Genomic DNA, 24,970 nt, shown 5'->3' on the forward strand with positions numbered 1-24,970 from the left:
ATGATTGAGACTTTTGAACTGTTGAGAGGTAGTTACAGGGTTGACACTGGGGAGTTCTTTTGCTTGGTGGAACAGCAGGAAAGAGCGATGACAAGGGGCCATCCATGGAAGTTGCGAGCAAGAGGGTGAGGGGTGGTTTCTTTGCATGGAGGGTGGTTAAACTGTGGAATGCATTGCCTGATAGAGTGGTGAGAGCAAGAACAGTCAATGATAGACTTTGTGTTTCCTAGAAAGGACCTCCCACGATGAGTCTTTTGACTCCATGGAGGCCTGAATAATAATAAATTAGTCTTGACCCTCCTTGTTCTCCACTGCCTGCCAGGTAGTGGAGGATCTCTTTATTACTTACTGTATTGAGTAGATGCAACCTTTAGTAAATTAATTTACTATCATCTATCCTCTTTTCTGCCTATCACTAAACTGGTAACCCCAAAAACCTTCATTCTATCATCATAATAAAAAATCTACAGACTACTTACCATTTCAGCCACTTTTTCCTGGATTCTCTCTGACTACTGTATCTCCAAGAAAATCATGTGATCAAATCCATCTAGAGGTAACATATCAAAACTTTATAAAGAGAATTAATAACACTCTTATCTCTACTTGTTGGTGATGTTATTTTGTCTACTTCTGCAATATATTCTCTAAGCTTCAACTTTTTGCTGAAGATTAGCAACTAGCATGATAAGGAAAGCTAAACTTGAATATAAGAAGAGATTAGCCCTGAGATTCAAGGAAAATCTGAAGGAATTCTTTCATTATGTGGCCAGTAGAGGAGAAATAACGACACTGTTAGACAAAAATGGGGTAGAGTGACTGATGCAAGGAACACATGGTGGAGTTGTTCAATGATCATTTTATTGGATATTTCATCCTGGAGGAGAAAAAGGGGTTTTTATTGCTAGATGGATGGAGAGGGTTCAAGGTTTAGAAGTGCAAGAGGAGAGTGTGCTACAAATACTATGTTTTCTGGGTATCAACAAGGCAATGGGATTGAATGGGACTTCCCTATGTGTTTTAAGAGAATATGCTAAGGAACTAACAGCTCCATTGAGCTGTTAGTTCCTTATGAATGGAAGGAGGTTAAGATTCTCCCATTGCATAAGGATGGTAGTAGAATGGAAGTGTCAAACTATAGGACAGTTTGTTTTCTTCTGTAGCTATTAATATTTTAGAGAAATTAGTGAGAGATAGTATAAAGCATTGGGCAGATGAGGAAATGTTATATGTGTGAGAGTTAGAATGGATTTCTTAAGGGATGTTCTTGTTTTAGTAATAAAATTGCCTTTTATAATAAAGTAACAAGAGCAGTTGATGAGGGAAAGGCATATACTGCCATTTTATTTATTTATTCATTTATTTTATTTTACAAAAGCATTTAACAGGGTGTTACATGATATGAGTTTGGATACTGGATTAGGGAATTGAATTGAGAGATAATATAAAGCATTGGGCAGATGAGGGTAATGTTATATGCTAAGGAACTAACAGCTCCACTGAGCAGTTAGTTCCTTATGAATGGAAGGAGGTTAAGATTCTCCCATTGCATAAAGGTGGTGGTAGAATGGAAGTGTCAAACTATAGGACAGTTTGTTTTCTTCTGTAGCTATTAATATTAATATATGTGAGAGTTAGTATGGATTTCTTAAGGGATGTTCTTGTTTTAGCAATTAAATTGCCTTTTATAATACAGTAACAAGAGCAGTTGATGAGGGAAAGGCATATACTGCCATTTTATTTATTTTTTCATTTTACAAAAGGTATTTAACAGGGTGCCACGTGATAAGCTGGTGATTAAGTTACATGGTTGAGTTTGAATATTGGATTAGGGAATTCGATTGAGGATCGGCTGTCTAACAGATATCAGAGAATAGTATCAAGGAGAAAGATTATAAGTGGTTACAAGTGGAGTATCTAAGGGCTAAGTACTGGGACCCATATTGTTTAACCTTTATATTAACGACATTGTCAATGGATTGCGGGGAGATATTCAGTTGTTTGCAGATGATATGAAGCTGGGAAGAGTTATTAGTAATAGTCCTGATGTGGTAGTCCTTCAGGAGGATTTGAATAAGCTGGGCAAATGAATAGGGATTTCAGCGATAGAGGCTGCATATTCTGTTGGAGGAACTGTACTAGAGGAAGTGGAAGAGGCAAGGGGCCTTGTGGTGATGGCTGACAGAGACTTGAAGTTGAGAAGACCTATTGCAAATTTGGTGAGGGTAACCCAGAGGATTGTTGCAGTACTGAGGAGGACATTAGTCAGTTGAGATAGAAAAGATGTGGTTCCACTGTATGAAGCCCTGATCAGACCACACATGGATTACTGTTGCCAGGATTTGAAGGGGTAAAGCAGATAACAAAAATGATATCAGGACTGTACAATGTTAGCTATGAGGAGGATAGACTGGGGACATATGGACTGCAAAATTTGGTCAACAGAAGAAAGAGAGGTGATATGATTGAGAAATTTAAACTGTTAAGAGGTAGTGTTGAAACTGAGTATTTCTTTCATATAGTAGTTCAAAAGGAAGGAGCAAAGACAAGTGGCCATCTCTGGAAGTTGTGAACAAGAGGATTAGGAGTGGTTCCTCTGCATGGAGGGTAGCTGCACTGTGGAATGCAGTGCCTGGTAGGGATAGTGAGAGTACAAACAGTGAATGACTTTAAGGAATGGTATGATAGACTTTGTGTTGTTTAAGATAGGCCTCCCACGATGAGTCCAATGATTCTATGGAGGTCCCGAATACTAATAACATCATCATTGCCCATGGGTCCAATGCTTGTTTCCCCATTCTTTGCCGTTTCTCTTTGTCCATTGCTGCCTCCTTCTCTTCCGTCTAAGATGGGTTGAGTCTTCTATTGAGCAGGATCTTCCAGTCTTCTCTATTCCTTGCTTTTTGAAAAAAGTTCATTATAATTTCTACATCCTGAAATGTTCTTTATTGATTTCAGCCAGATGATTCTTGGTCTCCCGAGTATTCTTCGTACATCATCTACCCACTTTTGCCTTGGCTGTCCTCCTCTATTTATACCATCCATTGCACTAAGCATCAAGGTTTTGATTTTTCTACTGTTATCCATTCTGCAGATATGTCCAAAAAACTTTAGCATCCTTGGAATTATTTTTTGCATTAGAATCTATTTACAGTTTACTTTGCAATACATTTCTTCATTTGTTACTTTTTGCACATGTTCTTTCGAAAGCCAGTCTTTGTGTCACATGACCATAGAGAGCACTTGCAAATAATACTATTTCTAGCAGTCAGTTTTATGGGAAGGCTCACTGATTTACTTTTCCATATCTTGTCCATTGCCTGTAGGCTTACTTTAGCTTTTGTTATCCAAGATCTTTTTTTTTTTTTACAGTCTAAATCACATGTTATGTTGCTGCCTAGGTATGTGAAGTTTCTAACCTCTTCCAGTTCTTGTTTGTTGACCTTTATTTGCTTTTTTTCATTCTCTTCTCTCTCTCTCTGAATATTTGCTGTTTTTGTTTTATTGATTTAATTATCAGCCCATATCTCTTTCTTTTTTCACTTAACTAAATTCTTTCTAGTTCCTCTTCATCTTCAAATTGTAAACTGTTTATTTTCATACTTTGAATTGAAATTCCACTTATATTATCTTTTATGACTTACTTTGTTCTTTCAAAAAGCATGATAAAGATATTTGGAGATGGGTCTCCTTGTTTCATGCCTCTTGTTATCCAGGACTATCTTCCTATTTGTCCACAGTTTCTCACAACAGCCTCTGCATTATTCCACTTATATTATCTTTTATGACATACTTTGTTCTTTCAAAAAGCATGATCAAGATATTTGGGGATGGGTCTCCTTGTTTCATGCCTCTTGTTGTCCAGAACTATCTTCCTATTTGTCCACAGTTTCTCACAACAGCCTCTGCATTATCACTAATGTTCTGCAAGAAACATATCAGGTTCCTGTCCACTCCATACCACTTTCTGATGTATACTGTTGAATATTTTCTGAGTCAACAAAACAGGTATAAACATTTTTATTTTTACATACAGCTTTCTCCACAGTTAATCTTAACATGAATATTTGGCTTGCAGTACTTCTGTCTCTTCTAAATCCTGCTTGCTCATCTTCCAGATTTTCTTCCATTAGTTTCCTTATTCTTTCTGTTAATATCATCATAAATAATTTTCTCACATGACTCATTAGTGCTATTGTTCTCTAATTTTTGCAGTCCATTTTGCTTCCTTTTTTGTGTGTGTGTGTGTGTGTGTGAGAATTAGGATTGAACTAGTCCATTCTTTTGGTGCTTTGCCTTTGTCCCATGCCATGTTACACAACCAGTACAGTTCATCTGTTATCACCTCACCATCAAATTTCAACATCTCGGAAGTGACTCCAATTCCCAGCACTTTTATGATTTTTTAGATGTTTTACTGCCTTTAAAACGTCATTCCTCAGTATATCTGTTTCTTCTTCTGTGGTTGGTGGTGATATTTCCCTCAATTCATCAATTAACTTCTTTTGGAAATCAACATCTCCCTTTGTCTTATACAACTCTGAGCAGAATCTTCTCCATCTTTCTTTTATGTTCATCTAGATTTCACCATTTTCATTTTTTATGGTTTTCTGCTTTGGCCTCCATTTCTTGTTAATGTTTCTGATCATCTTATACACTTCTCTTGTTCTATGTTCACCAGAGCACTTATTGATATCCTTGCACTGTTCATTTAGCCATTTTGATTTGTCTCTCCTAACTGCCTTCTTCATTTCATTGCATTTTGCTCTATACTGTTCTTACATTTTCACACAGATCTCTCTCCTAATCTTCAATGCTCTTATTTCTTGGACTATCTTTAATGTCTCTTGTGATATCCACTTCTTTGGCTTTTCTGTCTGAAACTGTTTGTTCCAATGCTTTTTTGATTGCAAACACCACTTTGTTGTTTCTATCCTCCAGTTTTGTTTCCATAATAGATTTCATTTCTTTCTAGAGCACTTTCCTATAATTTCTTTGCTCAGTGTCCTCATATCTCTCTGACTCTGGAACTGTGCTTTCACTTACTGCTTGAGTTTCAAACTTGATATTGGCAATCATTAAGCTATGATCCAATTCCATGTCTCCTTCTTGAAATGTTCGACACTGCTGAAATGATGTGGCTCATCTCTTGCTTATGAGTATTATGTCTAGCATGCTTTTAGTTCTTTCATCTGGTTACTGCCATGTTCCCTTCCTGCAGTCTTTTTGTTGGAGTTGTGTGTTGCAAATGACTGTGTCATGCTTCAAGGAAAATTCAAACTATCTTTCTCCATTATTCTCTCTCTCATTCTTCATTGTCCTTTCCAATCTTCATCCAATCTCCTTCAATAACTAGTGTATCTTTCTTTGGTAGTAATTTCAAAGTTGCTATAAAATAACTATTTCTTCTTCAGTACTTACTGAAGTGGTTGAATAGACCCAAACCACTGTGATATTAAATGATCTTGCTGCACATCTTGTCATCATTATTCTTTCATTTACTGGTTTGTATTCTAATAATGCTTCTTTTCCTTTTTTACTGAGAAGAAATCCAACTCCTGCCTCATGTTTTATACTATTGCCAGCCCAGATGATTCTTCCACCTCTCATCTCCCCCTGCCTCTGTCCAGTGCATCTCTGCTAATCCAAGGATGTCACATCAGTATCACTCCATCTCCTTGCAAAGTAAGTCTAGCTTTCCAGGAGTCCATGTTCCTACTGATAGGTTGTCTCTTGCTGGTATTAAATTTATTGCACTTCTTTTAGTAGCTAACTTGTTGATCCAACCCTGATTGCTGTAATAATATAGATGACAAATAATAGTGGAGATAATGTGCATGCTTGTCTCACATCTGATTTAAAATTAAATTATTATCCTGTACCTCCTCCTTTACTTCTAAAACTGTATAAAGGAAAATGATTGTAGCATTTTTACTAGCTTTTCTCTTGGTACCATTTTCCACATGTATAAAACTAAAATGCAGATTTTTTTTTTTTTATATTTCCATAATTTCTCAACTATTTGTCTTAAAGTAAAAATCCAATCTTGACAGCTTCTATTTGGTTGAATCTAGCATGTTTTTCTTCAACAATATTTATTATATTTTCCAATGTATGCTTGCATAAGTCTTACCTGGAACAGATTATTGGGATATTTCTCTGTAATTTTCACATTCAGTTTTATTTTATTAATCAATGCAAGATAAAATTCTCAATTTTTGCTTACATACGAGAATGGAATTATAAAGGAATTAAGGAATTATAATTCCTCGTAAAGAAATTATTTCAAACTCCTACTAGACATAGTTTATACTACTGCCATCCTAGATAGATTGTGATTTTCCAAATTCCTTCTGTGTCCTGAAGGTAATGTAACGCTGAAAAAAGGCCTTTGAAGCTCCTTTTTTTTTGTTTTGCTTTTTTCTAGAAAAGCTTTCCAGTATAGCATTGCTGCCACTGATTTTAAAAGTAGTTACATCCAATTTACTTGCAAACATAATTATATATTAAAGTTTGAAAACAATTTCATCCTCCTTTTCTGAGCCACTTCTATTATTTTACTCCTTGCAGAATCACCTAAACTTACTGCTTTACTATCAGTGCTGTATTCACCACTGAAAGATTCAGTCAAAAACATTTCTTGAATTTTGTCATTCTACGAATCTAGTTTTTTTTTGTTGTTGATTTCAATCCTCTATATTATTTTTTTTTTCTGACTTCCATGGAGTCACAAGCCTCATTCTGGAAGGTAAACGCAAAGTCTATCATATCACTTCTTAAACTCATCTGTTGTCTGCACATTCACCACCCTCTCAGGCAATGCATTCCATGCCCCTACCACTCTCCACACAAAAAAAACTTCTTACCCTTTTACTCATCACTTTATTTTTATACAACTTTCAGAGATGGTCCCTTGTCCTTGCTCCTTCCCCTCATTCTGTCATAAGAAAAATCTCCTCAGTATTAGCACGATAATAACCCTTCAGCAGCTTAAATGTTGCAATGATATCCCCTCCCATCTTCTATCCACCAAACTCTACAGTCTGCATGCCCTCAGTCTATCCTCATAATCAACACTGTACACTCCTGCTACCATTTTTGTTATCTGTCTATGCACTCTCTCCAAAGTTACTTCATCTCTTTCAAATCCCAGTGAACAGATTTGAGCACAGAAATCTAGATGGGACCACTACACTTGAATCTCTCTCTCGTGGTCGGTGTTCTCCTCAACATTGAAGCAATTTACTGAGATGTTTTCAAAACTTTTGCAATATGTCCCTGGAATTTCAAATGATCTCTATCCACAATCACCACAAGATCCCTTGCTTCCTCCAGTATAACCCTATCAAGTGAGTATGAAGCATACCATCTGTTGATCCCAAATTTTAAACTTACATTTCGTTGATTAAACTGACATTCAAATTCGTTTATCCACCTTTCTAGTCTATTCAAATCCTCCTGAAGAGCCAAAAACATCAGCACTATTACTAATAACTCCTAAGCTTCACATCATCTGCAAACAACTGAACATCTCCCTGTATTCTTGTGGCACTCCACTTGTATCCTAATATCCAAACTCATATGAAGCAACTGAAAAATCAACTTATGTATCAAATGATTTTGAAAAATCCAAAAAAATGACAGTATATGCCTTACCCTCATCCACTGCTCTTGTTATTCTACTTTAAAAGGTTACCAGATTACTAAAACAAGCATGCCTTTTAAAAAATCCATGCTGGCTTGCATTAATAATATTGCTCTCATCTGCCTAATTCTGTATATAAGCTCTTACCAATTGCTCCAAAAGCTTAACAACTACAGAAGAAATACAAACAGGCCTATAGCTTGATACCTCCATTCTACTGCCACCCCTTATGAAATGGTACTATCTTACCCTCCTTCTACTCTCAAGGAACCTGTCCCATTGTAAGTCCTTCATTAAACAGCCAAACAAATGGTGCAATCATTTCCATAACACTTTCCCATAAAAACGTGTAGTGAAATTATTCTCTTCCTTCCCTTCTAATACTTGATCATTCATTATCCTTCTAGGAATGAAACCTATACCAGGATGAAACACTTAAATAAAATGGTCATTAAATAGCTGAACTATGTCATCTGCTTTGGTTACCAGATTGCCATCTTCATCCAGCGAAGTAATCTGTCCACTATCAATTTTCCTCCTACTAGCCACATAGCAAAAAAAAAACTCCTTGAGATTCTCCTTGGAGTGTAGCACCAGTCTCCTCTCATATTCTAATTTTTACTAACTATTATAATAATGGAATTAACTCACATTAATTATTCTTTATTCGTAGAATTTTCACCTGAGTATCACAGGCATCATCAGTACAAGGCTAATTAAACAATAGCTGTTATATTCACAAAGTACCACCTAAGTAGCTAAGGTTAGATTTCCTAAATTTATTTATTATTTTATTTTAATTATTTAAAATTAATTATTTAGTTATTTAATTATTCAATTATCATAATTATTATTATTTTATTATATATATATATATATATGTGTGTGTATACAATTATATGTTAGGAAAGATTTGCTGCTTTATAAAGTACTATCTCCCACAAGGGGGGAAAGACGTAGACCATTGGATCTGTTTAGGTTAGGGGAGTAAAGCAATGTTTCACATGTTTCTTTGTATAGCCGTTCAATTAGGAACTGACTTTTGTCTTGTTCCACTTAACTCTATGTCTGGTGTTGATGGCATGTTCTGCAATTCCAGACTGTTTGGGTTCAAGGTACTGGATGTACGACTGGTGTTTTTCTAACCAGACCTGAGCAGATCTTCCTGTTTGTCCGAAATATGATAATCCACACGAGCAGGGAATCTGGTAGACACCTGGATAGCTGAGATGTGGGAGCTTGTCCTTTGGAGACATTAGGAAAGTGGAGATTTTTCTGACGGGTCGAAAAACCACACAGATATTTAGTGGTTTTAGCACCTTAGCTATGCGTTCACTAACCCCTTGTACATAGGGGATAGGTATACGTGTAGGTTCTTCTGTACTTGAAGAGGATGCTGGAGCATGACTACTTAAAGCTCTTTTTATGAAGGACTTCTTATAGCCATTGGATATGAAGGAGGAATTAATATACTGTAATTCTTTTTATAAAAGTTCTTCTGAAGAACAAAAGGAGTTGGCTCTACGAACTAGTGTTTTTATAGTACCTGCCTTTTGGCTGGGATGGTGATGTGATTCAGCGTGGATGTACTGGCCTGTATAAGTCTCTTTCCTATAGACTGTGAATTGTAGATAACCATCTGGTTGGCAAAGAATCAAGAGGTCTAGAACTGCTTATTTACTTCTACTTCTAGGGTGAACTGGATCCTTGGATGAAGTGTATTAATTTTTGAGAGAAACAGTTGTAGTTCTTCTGAGGTGCCCTTCCATATGGCAAAAATGTCGTCCACATATCCGAACCAAATGTTAGGTCTGGGTGTAATGTTGTCAAAGATACGCTGTTCGAAATGCTCCATGAACTAGTTGGCAATAGCAGGAGATATTGGATTACCCATTGCTGTCCCTTCGATTTATTGGTATAACTGGTTTTTGAAGGAAAAATAACCGGACTTTATTACAAATTCAAATAATTTGACAATGTCTGGAGGAAATTCTTGGAGTAGTAATTCTATGCTGTCTGCCAACGAAACATTCGTAAATAGTGAAACAGCATCTAGACTAATCATAATCTCTGAATCGTCCAGATACAGATTGGAAATTTTATTTCTGAAATCCACAGAATTTTTTATATATGTAGCAGTTCTTCTAGTGGAAGAAGTGAGTAAATTTGACAGAAATTTTGATATTTTGTAAGTGGGACAACCTATACAGTCTACAACCGGTCTTAATAGAATTCCTGGCTTATGTACTTTTGGAAGACCATATTAATCTCGGTGGGCGCCCAAAGGAGGTCTTTAGTGTTTTCTTTTTTTCTTCATCCCATTAAGCTTTTTTATTTGACTACCGGTAGGATCTGAAGTGAGGGGCCTATAAGTCGAATAGTCGCTGAGTAATAATGATATTTTTCTCTCGTATTCTCTTCTGTCTTGGATGACTACAGCCTTCCCTTTGTCAGCTTTCGTAATAATTAGGTTCTTGTTATTTTTTAGCTAATTCAGTGCTTTTTGTCCAGCATACGATAGGTTTGGCGTTAAAAAGAATTTTTGCACACTCGAATCATGTTCTGTTAGCTGTTTTTTGGGGTAAGGATCGAATACCTCTATCTATACTATGGAAAAAGTCTATTATGGGTACTTTATTTGGAGCAACTGCAAAATTATGCCCTTTTGACAGAACGAAACGTTTGCTGTCTGTCAGTGGGCGGCCTGATACGTTGATCACTACTCTATCTGTATCAATGACAGTATTGCTAGATTTGGGGTGGTTCACCAGTGAATCTAGCCAAATCTAGCAATACTGTTTATGATACAGATAGTGTAGTGATCAACGTATCAGGCTGCCCACTGACAGACAGCAAACGTTTCGTTCTGTCAAAAGGGCATATTTTGCCGTTGCTCCGAATAAAGTACCCATAATAGACTTTTTCCATAGTATAGACAAAGGTATTCGATCCTTACTCCCAAAAAACAGCTAACAGAACAAGATTCGAGTGTGCAAAAATTCTTTTTAACGCCAAACCTATTGTATGCTGGACAAAAAGCACTGAATTAGCTACAAAATAACAAGAACCTAACTATTACGAAAGTTGACAAAGGGAAGGCTGTAGTCATCCAAGACAGAAGAGAATACGAGAGAAAAATATCACTGTTACTCTGCGACTATTCAACTGATAGGCCCCTCACTTCAGATCCTACAGGTAGTCAAATAAAAAAGCTTAATGCCTTTATAGAAAAAATATCGATATGGGATGAAGAAAAAAAGAAAACACTAAAGACCTCCTTTGGGCACCCACTGAGATTAATATGGTCTTCCAAAAATACATAAGCCACGAATTCCATTAAGACCGGTTGTAGACTGTATAGGTTGTCCCACTTACAAAATATCAAAATTTCTGTCAAATTTACTCACTTCTTCAACTAGAAGAACTGCTACATATATAAAAAATTCTGTGGACTTCAGAAATAAAATTTCCAATCTGTATCTAGACGATTCGGAGATTATGATTAGTCTAGATGCTGTTTCGCTATTTACAAATGTTCCGTTGGCAGACAGCATAGAATTACTACACCAAGAATTTCCTCCAGACATTGTCAAATTATTTGAATTTGTAATAAAGTCCAGTTATTTTTCCTTCAAAAACCAGTTATACCAACAAATCGAAGGGACAGCAATGGGTAATCCAATATCTCCTGCTATTGCCAACTAGTTCATGGAGCATTTCGAACAGCATATGTTTGAAAACATTACACCCAGACCTAACATTTGGTTCAGATATGTGGACAACATTATGGAATGGCACCTCAGAAGAACTACAACTGTTTCTCTCAAAAATTAATGCACTTCACCCTAGAAGTAGAAGTAAATAAGCAGTTAGCATTTCTAGACCTCTTGATTCTTCGCCAACCAGATGGTTATCTACAATTCACAGTCTATAGGAAAGAGACTTATACAGGCCAGTACATCCACGCTGAATCACATCACCATCCCAGCCAAAAGGCAGGTACTATAAAAACACTAGTTCATAGAGCCAACTCCTTTTGTTCTTCAGAAGAACTTTTATAAAAAGAATTACAGTATATTAATTCCTCCTTCATATCCAATGGCTATAAGAAGTCCTTCATAAAAAGAGCTTTAAGTAGTCGTGCTCCAGCATCCCCTTCAAGTACAGAAAAGAACCTACACATATACCTATCCCCTATGTACAAGGGTTTAGTGAACGCATAGCTAAGGTGCTAAAACCACTAAATATCTGTGTGGCTTTTCGACCCATCAGAAAAATCTCCACTTTCCTAATGTCTCCAAAGGACAAACTCCCAGGTGTCTACCAGATTCCCTGCTCATGTGGATTATCATATTTTGGACAAACAGGAAGATCTGCTCAGGTCCAGTTAGAAGAACACCAGTCGTACATCCAGTACCTTGAACCCAAACAGTCTGGAATTGCAGAACATGCCATCAACACCAGACGAATGTCAAGTATGAGGAAAGATTGAAAAGATGTAAGTTGCAGAGACTAGTGGAGAGAAGGAAGAGGGGAGATATGATAGAGACCTACAAGTTGGTAAGGGGTTGCTATAGGATCAATGGTGGAGAAGTTCTACAGAGAATAGTGGGAGATCAGGGGAGAACCAGAGGTCATCCCTGGAAACTGTATAAAGAGGGTGTGAGTAGGGGAGTGAGAGGCAGGTTTTTTTCGTGCAGAGTTGTGAATGATTGGAATGCCTTGCCTGAGAGTGTGGTGTCTGCAAGGCGTTTGAATGTGTTTAAGACCCTGTATGATGAGATGTGTGTGTGAGATAAAAGGACCTCCTAGATGAGTCTTTGACTCCATGAGGTCTTGTTTAATAATAATAATAATAATAATAATAATAATAATAATAATAATTTCCTAGAGTTAAGTGGAACAAGACAAAAGTCAGTTCCTAATGGAACGGCTATACAAAGAAACATGTGAAACATTACTTCACTCCACCTTTGTGGGAGATAGTACTTTATAAAGCAGCAAATCTTTCCTAACATATAATTGTATATACACACATATATATATAATAAAAAAAATAACTGTCTTAATTAAAAATTATAATTAAAATAAAAATAATAATTAAATAAATTTAGGAAATTTAACCTTAGCTACTAAGGTGGCGCTTTGTGAATATAACAGTTATTGTTTAATTAGCCTTGTACCTGTACTGATGATGCCTGTGATACTCAGGTGAAAATTCTACGAATAAAGAATAATTGACGTGAGTTAATTCTGTTATTATAATAGTTACTAATATATCTACTCACGGTATTTCCTCACTGAAACTTATATTCTAATTTTTCTCTCATTACAAGACTAGTCACTTTCCTATGCAGCTGTGTTCCACCTCTCTCTGTCTTCCATAATAATCACTTTTTCTTCTGCATTTCTCTTATCACCCATTTGACTCCAAATTGCTTTAAATTCTTCACTTGAGGGAATACAATCTGCCACTGCTGTCAACTTTTTCATTCAGTAACGACTTCTCTTCCTTCAAATTCTTTTATCTATTGTACTGCTAAAGCTGATTTCTAAATTTATGATAATTACCTGACTTATAATTCCACAAATAATTTCTGTTTTGATACCTCCACATGCCTATTCATCCTCCAAGTCAGGACTACATGGTCACTCTCACAAACAGCAGACAAGTAGGCCATCTTAGTCATAATCGGATCATTTGACGCTATGACCAAAGCTAAAACACATGCTGATTAAGATAGTTCAAATTAAAGATACCAAAAAAATTATATACTTGGTTTAATCCTTTATTAAAGTGTAAGCAAACAAAGTTTTCACCTGAGATATTTTCAGGCCTGGGTGCAACTCGTGGTAAAGGTGGTATGACTTCACATTACTTGCCTTAGTATCACATAATGCTATGCATTATGGGAAGGGTCACTACCCAGACCAGTTTCGACCTTTATTAAGGTCTCATCAGTGGGAGCCAGACCCAGAGGTGATATCAAGGTTAAAGTAATGAAGAAGTCATATTTTTCTATATGAGTTGGCAAATTGACGTCAGTGACGCCAATTTGCCAACTCATATAGAATGTTATCAGGACCAGAAGGTGTTGGTTATCGTATCTGCTCTCCAGCCAAGGCTGCGGGTTCAAATCCTGCTAGGCATGGAATTTTGTGAGTGAAGCCTTCTTTTAACAGAAGTGGTAAGGTCGGAGATGCCCTTTCCATACAGAGTTAGTATGACAATCACAAACCTCCATGCCTAGCATGATTCGAACAACCCGCAATCTTGGCTGGAGAGCGGATATGATAACCAGCAGCTTCTTGTCCTGATAATATTCCCCCACAAATTATACTCATAATCTATAATCCTGATTGGCAACTCGTATAGAAAAATATGACTTCTGCACTACTTTAACCTTGGTATCACCTCTGGGTCTCACTCGCACTGATGAGACCTCAAACTGGTCTGAGTAATGATCCTTCCCATAATGCATAGCATGTCGGCAAGGAGATGTGCTTTGCATTATGGGATACTAAGGCAAGTGATGTGAAGTCATACCACCTTTACCACGAGTTGCCCCAGTCCTGAAAATACTTCAGGTGCAAACTTTGTTTGCTTACACTTGGATAAAGGATTAAACCAAGTATATAATTTCTTGGTATCTTTAATTTATAGTATAACCAAGTGGAAAAACTTTCAGCAACAATTAAGATAGTTGTCTCTCTCAAAAAATCCAAAAATTCAGTTACCTTATTGCTGTCTCCTTTAGCCAGCCTAGTTTATTTCAAGTTGAAGCTCCCCATAATGATCATTCGCTTTGCACTTGCCAAACTAATTTGCATAAACATTTCTTGGTCACCATCCCTGGCTTTTTTTTTTTTTTCTTACCCACAAGAGGTTATTTGTAAACCTATGGTACATTTGGTATTATAAGTGGGCTATGGATTTTTTTTTCTATCAATTTTGTATATATTTTTTACACAATCTGGAAACCATGCTCTAGAGACCAAACATGGAACTCTTTGAAGCCACTTCAGGTCTCCAAAAAACTGGGCAGTGGTCTCACACTGGATAATGAAATTCACCTGCCACCCAAAGACAATCACAAACAGCCCACAGTAGGATTTGAACCTGCATCCTGTTAGTTGGAGAGCGGGTAAGCTAGTCACTTAGCCAAGTGACTAGCCTAGGTGGGATATCCTACTAAATATCCTGTCTTACAACATCTATCTCACACAATATACTATCAAAACAATTAACGTTATTTTCACTGTGATTCTCCACCCTGAGAGGGCACAATTCATCTCTTATCATGAGTAACACTACCACCACATTTACCATTCCTATCCCTGAAATATGCTTAACCCTTCAATTTCTATCCCTGTTAGAACATTATCCTCAGTTAATCAAATTTCATTGATACCAACAACCTTTGGAGAGACTGAGTCAATCAATGCCACAGACTCATTCCATTCTCTTTAATCAGTGCATTGCCCATATTCTTATAGCCATTATTACTCCTCTCATACTTTACCTGCTATAGAAACGATCTGAATTGTTTCTACTAGTTGTAGAAACAATTGTAACTGAAATAGAACTAACCACTCATTCAGCTAGTTAACTTCATCCTCTTACATATCCTGGAGTTTATAAAATTTCATGTGCCTGCAGTTTATCCAATTTTTTGACAGATTGGTTAATATCTGGCTTGAAGAACACAAAAATTACATCTGTGATCATCTTCATGGCAAGTCAGGACTTGCAGACCATGCTCTGGATAGTCTCTCACAGAATTAAAGGGAAGAAGATATTTGTGCTCAGTGCCATAACTAGCTTTTCATGGGCCCTGTGCAATATTTTTACCCACTGTTTTTGGAAAACTAAAAAAACAAATACAATAATACTTTGGTTAATACTTTAACCAAAAACATCACGTAATCGGCCCCCACGGTGGCAAAATTTTAAATCTGAAAATGAAAATATAATAGATTATTTTTTGATACCCTCATTTCAGGTCCCCTTTGTCATGGGCCCTATGGCTGTGCACCCATTGCACCTGCCTAGTTATGGACTGTCTCTGCTACACAGATCTTGCTATAGGTCAGAGAGGCTATTTTTAAAATCAGCATAGGCTATGAAGCACTCCCCAACCTCAACAAGTATGGCTTCATTAATTTGCCAAACATTCTGAGATGAAATATAGTCTGACTTCTTCAGATTAGCTTTATGGTTATCCAGCCCCTAGAAGAAATCTTGTTAGGACATTAGCTCTTTTTCAGTTACATTTGAATTATTTCTCCAATGAGTTCAGTGCTTGTCAGTTATAATGTGTGTTCTGATGATTCTGAGTAGGAAACCAGTGAAATATTAGTAAGCTCAATAAATCAATTATATGTGTATATTTTTTTTTTTCTCTTGGTGCCACTGATTGATATTATTAATTTCAGTGTAGTGCTGGCATTTATTTGATAACATGCAAGTGATTAGATTCTAAAGTGCAACTCATTGAAGAATATTACACGTTAATATTAGCAATTACTGTACAATGATAGTATTAATTAATATCATTGTACAGTTTATTAATCCTTACTTAGCCCTTATATTAAATATAAGGGTTAAGTAAGTGTCAATGCATCACTGCTGTGGTTTCCTGCCTAATTTACAACTAGCAATGCATAAAAAAGGCCTGCAAAAGGTTACTAGCAAGTAACTGTATTGGGATTTGAAACATTAACCATAACTCTCAGCAGAAAAAGGGGAGGGGAGGGGGGGGAGTTTCATTACTCTTTCAACTCAACTCAACTCTCATTACTCAAATTAGAAACCAGTTATTTCAGATATGTATTTATTTAATTTTTTTTAAAGTGACACACACACACAAATTCTACTTACTGATCTCACATGGAAGACAGCAATATCATCCATATAAGGACTTAAGGATATCCTAAATATGTCAGCGGCAGGGATACGATATTTGACCTGAAGAGTACGCTGATCCATGACCAGCATTGAGCTTGTGCTCACAACAAAAAGAGTTTGTAGGCACTGAAACAAAATAATACTGTATATAAGAAATGATATATAAGAAAAGTGTCCTGCAGAATTTTTTCAGAACAAACTTATTTAAAGATAGCCCTATAAATACCCGAAATATTTACCTGAGTGTGAGTAGGGGAGTGAGAGGCAGGTTTTTTTTGTGCAGAGTTGTGAATGATTGGAATGCCTTGCCTGAGAATGTGGTGTCTGCAAAGAGTTTGAATGTGTTTAAAACACACGGTATGATGAGTTGTGTGTGTGTGATAAAAGGACCCCCCAGATGAGTCTTTAACTCCATGAGGTCTTGGGGGTGGTAATAATAATATTTATATCAAACCTTTCTAACAGAAAATAGCAAAAAAAGTAAGATAACAGGTATGAATAAATGAAACAGTTGTAAGATTCATGAGCTGTATGTATGGAATACTTTGTTTTAAAAAGTGCATCCTATTACTGTGGCAATCCATTGTGTACATAATCAGACATTTCCTGCATCTATTTTTTTGAATAATGGCTTCACACATGTTAGAGAAAACTAAATATACACTCGTGTTCATAGAAACCACTCCCTGTTTCAATTCTCCGGATGATGCACAGTGATTTTTGAGGCAGAGCAACTTTAGAACTTGATCTTGGCATGTGTAGACAGTAGCTTTCTTCCTTTCAGCAGATCCGGTATCCTTCACTTTTGTCAGCAGCTGTACCACAGTAGATTGACTTCACAAGAGGAATAGTCTTTTCTATTCAAAGCTTGAATCATGCTTTTTCTGCGAGGTGTTAATGAATGTAACTAGCCATAGCAATCTCAGCATGAAAATGAGAAAACTAGCTCTTTCTGTCTATTTATAGCATAAAAAATTCTAATGTAATAGCAGCAACTATTACATAAATATAATTTTTAGTAGTTAAATGGTCATTTTCATTGGTTTATCATTACATATTATGCTGTATTACATCATCTATCATTCCCATGGGTTTCTGTGTAATCTAATAGTTGCTGCGATTGTGTCAGAATTTTTATGATATAAATAGACAGCAAGAGCTAGTTTTTGCATTTTCATGCTGAGATCGATAGCTAGTTACGTGTAGTTAGCACCTTTCAGAAAAAATGTGATTCAAGCTTTGAATAGAGAAGCTATTCCTCTCATGAAATAGCTAAAAAGGTGTCCTGTAGTCAATCAACTGTGGTACAGCTGCTGTTGAAAGTGAAGGATACCAGATCTGCTGAAAGGAAGAAGGGAACAGGAAGAAAGCCACTGTCTACACCATGCCAAGATCAAGTTCTAAAGTGGCTCTACTTCAAAAAATCCAGAGAACGGAAACAGGACTGGGAAGAACAACTGGAGTTGTGGAAAGCTCTGTAAATGTCAGGAGAAGACTCATTCGATTGATATCAGGGATTGATAGCCAGTGGCCCTAAAAAGAAGACCTTGTTAACCAAAAAATTAGACAGGCTCAATTAAATTGGTGCAAAGAGCATGCCAAACAAACCCCTGATTTCAGTGGAAAAGAGTAATTTTTTTCCTGATGAGAAAAGCTTAACCTGCAGGGCACTGACGGCAGGCAGACAGTTTGAAGAGAGTCAGAGGAAAGATTCAACCCTGACAGTCTGGTGTCGCCAGTCAGATGATCTGGAGCTGCATGTTGTATCATGGTGTTGGTCACTTGCATTTCACAAAAGGTTCAGTGAATGCACAAGTGTACCAGAAATTTTAGAAGAATTGCTGCCTACTATCAGAGACCACTTTACCGTAATGATGAAGAACTGCATCTTTCAGGATGACTCTGCCCCTTGTCATAGGGCAAAAAGTGTAAGTAATGCTATTATAACCCTAAAATGTACAGCACAAAATTGGGTTCTTAAAAAAGCTTTAGTTTTTGCTACAGGTTAATAATAGGTTAATAAGTGGCTCAATGAACACTTGATTCAGCTATTACCGTGGCCAGGAAACAGCCAGGATCTCTACCCCATTGAGAATTTATGGTATCAAATGGAGACAGAAATACACAAGAAGCTGTAAGCACTCTGGGAGCTCCACAAATTCATTATAAGGGTATGAAACCATGAATTGACAGTTGCATCCATCAGGAAACTGAGTTTGTCAATGCCCTACTGTAATAAAAGCATGAGGAGAACCCACAAGTACTAAACAACAAAAAGTGAATTTTAGTAAAACTGTGTAGTTGAACTAAATTTGGATACCATTTGTTTTTTCCACTGAAAGTATCACTATCTACTCTGTTTTGAAATATTTGCAAATGTGATCAGTTTTTTGTCATTTCTTAATTATGTCACATCTTGTACTAACCTTCATTATTATTTGTGACAATTATTGTGTTATTATCCCTTTTCAAATAGGCATTCAAATTTAATTATCAAAAAAACATGATTACTGCATGATGTGGTTTCTATGAACATGAGTGTAATTTATTACTTAATTTAGAATACTATATTATATGCATGTTGTATGACTTTTTCTTGTATTCAGAATTTAAATGTTGTTACCAGTTTTTCTGTCTTCTCCCTGAAAGAAGCTCATGATGTACTGAACAAATATAGGAGTAATAAATTATTTAAATATAAAGAGCCAATAGGCTTCATTTCTGCGATATAAACATTATTCAAATTAAGGGGATATTAAATCCCACATTGTTTTAAAACCGAATAAGAAACTCAAAGATTGGAATCAGAGAGTTTCATGCCGAATATAGTAAATTATAAAAGTATCGGCGGTTACTAGCATGAGCTAATGCAAGTAGTCTGTTAAACTGTGAATGAAATTGTTTTGTATGTTTTTATTCTTCATTCACATTTAACATAATCTACCATATACTAAGCAAGACTTGTTTAAATATTATTTGTTAGTCCCTTGCTTAAGATTTATTATTCATGTATTATCCTTGAATTTTATCAGCTATTATTTAATTATATAATTTTAATGTATATTATACTATTGATAGGACTCTGTAGTAAATAACATTTATCTTATTACTTTATTCCTTCAATAATATTATGAGGAATTCTATGTATGTAACTTTTATGTGCCTTATATAAACTGTAACATATATTTTGTTATTATTATTTGTAAATGAAATGAAAGAGAAATTAAGTAACTATAATATTTTTATTATTATTTTTCATTACTCAGTGTAAAGGTATAACCTTATGTAACGCTAATGCTTATGTTTACGTTCTGTTTTGATCATTGCTATGGAGATAGAAATAAAATGGAATGCGCGAGCATGAGCTTCGATAATGGGGAGAAGAGAAATTAATGAGTTGGACGGAGGGAAGAAGGAAGGCATATAAGCGAGAGGTAAAAGTAAACAAGAACACTGAAGGGCAGGAAATTCGAGGGAGTAGCATTCAGAAGTGTACGGAGACAAAGTGAAAACTTAGAGACAGCTGAGAATAAAGTTAGCAGTAATAGGAATTTAGTGCCGTAATGAGATAACTAAAAGACCGGAAGATTAATAGAAGATTCAGAATAAATCCACTAAGTTTTAGAATTACTACTTATTCCTATATCGCTTTAAAGAAGAATTGTACAAAGCTCAATTTGTTATACAGTAGTAAACATGGAATAATTATTCTGTCTTATAGTAAGCCCGTCAAGAATTGTGTAGCACGATAAATAATAATTCAGTTATCTCCTTGAAGAATTCTTTTGAATAGTGTTCCATCGAAGTAACAAGTGAATATAGTTTGAAATGTGCTCACATTGAATCTGATGTGCAAGGATTAATCTCGGTAAGAACAGTCCTATTTTATTTTAATTCAGTGTGAAGGTTTAAGTGATAGTTCCATCTCGAATATCCTAACATTTACTGTGCCGTTTCACTGAATTTAACCGAAGTTGAAAATAATTCCATTTGAAGCAATAACTGCCATGATTAATAATGTTATAAGTGCTTGCTAAGTTAAATATAGAGTATAACAGAGTGATACCAGCAAATTTATTTAGCAAGAAATTCTGTAGTATTGATCAGAGTGAACAATCTTTGTTATTGAGAGAACTGTGAATTTTGTATCTGAAGATTTGAAGTCTGATTTAATATGAATGTTTTATACATTCATATTAAATGTACATTCTGAAGAACTAAATTAATTGTATTATCTTATTTTCGGAGTTAAATTTATGTATTTGTCATATAACCTTGTATTAAATGTTTTGTTTTGTTGATTTCAATATTGTGTGTGCCTGATTCTTTTTCATTGCACCGTTCATAAAAAGTTTGAACCTTGCGGGAGCCCTAAATGAAAAATATTAATTTCGGCTTGTATGAATAAGGAGACTGCCAAGTTAATTGAAAACTGATTCTACTATTTTACATAGCCTAATCTAAATATAGGGTGGCGCAGTATAAATATAAATTTCCCTACATTTTGATTAGTAATCAATCAGCAATTAAGTGATTTTATTAAGAACAACATTACAACAAGATGGCGAACCATAGAACCAAGAAGGACGTTCCAACAAGTCCTAGTACGTTTTTTGATGAGATTGTACTACGTACTAGGACTACTTGCATTAGCTCACGCTAGTAACCGCCGATACTTTTATAGTTTACTATATTCGGCATTAAACTCTCTGATTCCAATCTTTGAGTTTTTTATTCAGTTTTAAAACAATGTGGGAATTAATATCCCCTTAATTTGAATAATGTTTATATCATCAAAATGAAGCCTATTGGCTCTTTATATTTAAGTAACTTAATGGTTGCACCTGTTTGACAACTCGTATAGCAGAGTATACAAGTTCTTTTTGCTATACCCTTTGGTATCTATTTGGTCTAGCTACTCACTGATGAAGCCTCAAAAATGGCTGAAACCGGTCTGGGTAGTGACCTCCTACCATAATGTAATAACAGCATACATTTCCTAGGAAATGTGTTTTTACATTATGGAAAATACCAAGATTAGCGATCAGAACTTTCGCCACCTTTGCAACGAGTTGCCTGAGATTGTACTACGTCGTACTAGGACTACTTGCATTAGCTCACGCTAGTAACCGCCGATACTTTTATAGTTTACTATATTCGGCATGAAACTCTCTGATTCCAATATTTGAGTTTCTTATTCGGTTTTAAACCAATGTGGGATTTAATATCCCCTTAATTTGAGTAATAAATTATATTTAGTTTTCTTTTACATGTGTTACACAATTCAAAAAATATAGTATGTCTCATGCACATGTCTCTATTAAACAACTAGTAATGTACTACCTCTAATAGCTAGGGATAACTGTGTACACTCTTCTATACACACATTCCTCTAATATTGATAATTGAAAACACTGGACATATGAGCTCTGAATCTAGACATTACTCACAAATCTTAATAAAATGATGCCATTGAAGGTTGACAGATAGCAGAGACAACCTAGAAAATCTAGGTGTAATCAACTTGCATATAAGCAAGCAATATCAGAATCATCTTTATTTTATTTTTTTTTATGAATTTGGTGCAAGCAGACTGGTGTGGAATGAGGGGGGGGTAGAGAATTTATGCATAAACATCAATCCTTGTAAGCAGCAAAAATACCACAGGTAGTAGAACATACGAGATCATCATCCTTTCAGGGATTCAGGCCTATTCTGGTCTCATTACATCTTTTCTTTAGTCTTCCTTGATTTTGATGCCATCCAATTGGGTGGTCTTGGTCCTTTCTTGGTTGATATGTTCAATCCATTTCTTTCTGTATTTGCATGTTTTATCTCTTACTAAGTATTTTTAGCTATTTACATATTTTTCTGCTGTTTTTCTTTTTTTGTGTGTGTGTGTGTACCAGAGGGTATGGTGTCCTTCATAGGAATTTCTCCACTTCCTATTTTTTTTTCTTTTTTTTGCAATTTTCATGGTCTATATTGCAAAGGCATTTGACAGAATACTGCATGGAAAACTATTACATAAGTTGGAGCAAATGGGAACGAATGTGAGGCTGGCATAGATAGGGAGGTGGCTGATAGATAGGCATCAGAGGGTGATGTATGGTGACTAGTGGAGTGCTCCAGAGGATTACTTTGATAAGTAAAGATAGGGAGGTTATTCTTCCTCTTTATAAGGCTATGATTTGGACACATGTTGACTACTATGCACAGATGTGGTCACCTGCATTTCTAGGGGATTGGAAGGTTATGGAAAGGATTCAGAACCAAGCTGGTGACAGGTCTGTGAGATTTTCCCTATTAGAATAGATTGATGGTGTGTGGGTTGCAGAGTTTAACTGACAGGCAGAGGAGAGGGGTATGATAGAAACTTGTAAGTTACTAAAGGGATACTATAAGAATGACACACAAGAATATTTTCAATACATGAGGAGTAGGGGGAAAACAAGGCATCACACTTGGAAGCTGTCTAAGTGTGTGGTTAGTAAGGGCATGCAGACTAGGGTCTTTTCTTATAGAGTGTTGAATGAATTTGAGTGCCCCAACAGTCATAGGTTTAAGGAGATGCATTGTAGGTATTGTGTTAATGAATAGAGTAGGTCTCCTGTGACGAGTATTTTGACTCCATGGAGTGCCCATATAAGTAGTAATAATAATCTTTCACTTCCATACAGAAGAAAAGGTGTTTTCAGATCTTTGTAAACTCCTGTTCATAGATTTAATAAGGCCAGTGTTTAGCAGGATCCGTTTTTGGTTACAATCTTCGATCCATGTAAAAAGAAGTCTCTCTAATTCACTCATTATAATACTCGGATTTTGAGTGCATGCATGATGAACTTGAAGCAGCCTTACCTTTCTCTTTGTATTCAGCTGTTTTGCTTAAAATTGCTCTTATAGTTGATTCACCCATTTTTGCGTTCTTATCCTATCTTTGCCCTGGACTCGCCTTGTTCATTTTTCTTTATTATTTCAAGTTTTTCTTCCAATCAGATTACTTTTCGAATCATTTTCACACTTCTATTTTTTGCTCATTAATTCTTGTACTCATGATTAAAGGTTAGGAAAATAATTTAAAATAAAAAAGTAAGGAAAACAATTGCACGAGATGATTTTGCATACATGGAAATAGTGTAGTATGCCATTAAAAATTAACTTTGTAAAATGTTTCAAATCGGTAACTAAATTATTTCATCCTGGTGAGTGATTTTTTAAAATAGTTAGCCATAAAAAATGTATAGATCGAAATTTTTTAAAATCTGTAAAATTTATTTTTAAGATGTATATCAGCGCAGTAATTGCATTTTAGAGGCGTACTAATCGGGGGCACATTCATCAAGGGATTGCTGTAGTATACTTAGATTTGCAAAGGCTTTTGACAGATTGCCTTGCCACCAGTTGTTCACTAAACTGAAGCAGATGGCATTAGATAATAGACTAGTGAGTTGGATGGGTGAATGGCTATCAAATAGGTATTAGCAAGTTGTGTATGGGGGGGGGACACTAACCGGTGATATAAAACTGTTTGCAGATGATGCAAAACTGGGGAGAGTGATGAGTAATCAAACAGATGTTGTGGGCTTACAGAAGGCCTTGAGTAGATTGTATGAATGGGCATCAGTATGGAACTGTCAATTCAATGTTGCCAAGTGTAAGCTTATGAAATTTGGTAGGCAACAATGGAATGCAAAGCATACACTTGGCAGGAAAAATTTGGAGGAAGCTGAATATGTAAGAAACCTTGGAATGGTAGTGGTGGATAAGAATCTGAAGTTCAGAGGTCAGGCCAGTTATAGATTATTGTGCACAGATTTGGTTCCCTCGTTTTCATGGTGATAAAGATATATTGGAAAGGGTCAAGAGAAGACTAAGGTCATAACAGTCTTTGAGGACAGATTGAAAGAATGCAGCAAAGCCTTGTAAATAGGGGATATGATTGAGACATTTAAGTTAATAAAGGGTAGTTACCAGGTTAATGTGGAAGAAATATTTTGTAGAATGAGAGAAAGGGATAGAACAAGAAGACATACCTGGAAGTTGTATAAGGAGGGTATGAGCAAGGACACAAGGAGAAGGTTCTTTGCTGGAGAGGGATTGTGAGTGGAATGCATTGCCTGATATTGGGTGAATACAGATACACTGAATGAATTTAAAACAGTTGGGCTTTGTATGTAATAGTGTTTGCCTCCTGCAATGACTCTTTTGACTCCATGTTGGTCTAGTGTTAATAATAATTCTAACATGTTTATTGTAGCAATAAAGAAACAAATTTTCTTGTAGTGCATTGTCAGAAATGGTAAGCAACAGCAATATAGAAATTAATATTCAACTTTCAGGTAGGGGACACAGTTAAACTATTTGAAACAGTGCAGTTGATGCTATGTATCATAAGGCTATTGAAACTGTCATATAAT

The 24,970-nt window shown here is 35.9% G+C and overlaps 1 pseudogene; it reads right to left on the reverse strand.

Moving 5' to 3' along the window:
• LOC150098955 (general transcription factor II-I repeat domain-containing protein 2-like) overlaps positions 1 to 24,970 on the reverse strand; it is a 196,260-nt pseudogene that overhangs the window by 121,729 nt on the left and 49,561 nt on the right.

Source organism: Typopeltis vanoorti, chromosome 15 (assembly GCF_054136105.1).
Source record: "Typopeltis vanoorti isolate ZY-2024b chromosome 15, IOZ_Tvanoo_1.0, whole genome shotgun sequence".
Lineage (NCBI taxonomy): Eukaryota > Metazoa > Arthropoda > Arachnida > Uropygi > Thelyphonidae > Typopeltis > Typopeltis vanoorti.